This window comes from Elephantulus edwardii, unplaced genomic scaffold, assembly GCF_000299155.1.
Source record: "Elephantulus edwardii isolate Elephantulus edwardi_28Jun2011 unplaced genomic scaffold, EleEdw1.0 scaffold00095, whole genome shotgun sequence".
Taxonomy (NCBI): domain Eukaryota; kingdom Metazoa; phylum Chordata; class Mammalia; order Macroscelidea; family Macroscelididae; genus Elephantulus; species Elephantulus edwardii.
Window position 1 is genome coordinate 3,220,806 of NW_006399845.1, and position 1,218 is coordinate 3,222,023.

Consider the following 1,218-nt stretch of genomic DNA (forward strand, 5'->3'; position numbering starts at 1 on the left):
AGATACATTGGTTATCAGTCGGGAAACAAAGGCACATGGGTTATCAGTTGAGAAACAATCTTTGCTTGTTTGCTCTGCCTTTCTGCTAGCCATTCTTGAAATACTGTTGCCTTGGATACAGCTGGGTGTGGGGCTCTACCAGGGACAATGGAAAAATTCCTGAGTTTAACTTAGCTGAGAACTATAGAAACTATATTAATTTCAATCTTTTCAAAAAGATATGGAGACTAGATACATTCCTGACAAACTCCTTTTCTAATCCCGGTAGTGGTTCCTTGCTATCTTTTGACTACTGCTTCCTGGTCCCAGTATAGGTTTTACATGAACATAATCAGGTGTTAGGAGATTCTTATTCTTCTCAGATTTAGTCACAATTTGTTGTGATCCACACTGCCAAATTCCTTTGCAAAGTCAATGAAACATAGATAGACCTTTTCCTGGTACTATCTACTTACTGCCAACGTCCATCTGTTATTGGCTATGACGTCCCTAGTGATCCAGGCTCTTCTAAACTCAGATTTTATTTCTGGTAGTTCTTTTTTGATGTAGTGGTCTAGTCAATTTTGGGTAATCTTCAGCGGAATTTTGCTTGCTCGTGATCAAGTGATATTGTTCTATAATATTCAAACTCTAATGAATCACTTTTTTGGGGTAAGAATGAGCATGACTCTCTTCCAGTTAATTGGCTAGATAGTTGTCCTCCATATCTCTTGGCACAACCTAGTGAACATGTTCAGTACAGCATCTTTTTTTTTGTAAATGTGTCAATTAAATATGCTTAGTATATATGGTCACTATGATTAGAAGTGATTTCAAAGCAACAACCACAATACACATTTGAAAAAGAATTCTGATGGTATGACCACCAGTGATTAAGCACTCAGCTAATTATCATTGGTTTAAAATCACCAGCAGCACCTGGGAAAGACATGTGACTCTCCTGTAAAGATTACATTCTTAGAAGCACTGTGCGGAAATTCTATCCTATTGTGTAATTTTGTTATGAATAAAGTTCAACTCAAATGCAAAATGGTTTGGTTTTCTAAGGCTTAACCTAAGTTAACATGGTAACCCTCTAGAAAACAAACAAAGCCAGAAACTATAGGAGAATTTTATAATTAACATATTTGGCTTTGGAGCTTATCAACATGTATTTGAATCTGCATTCTGTCATCTCTGGACTTGTTTATGCCCTACTGTTTAGTTTTTGTATCTGTC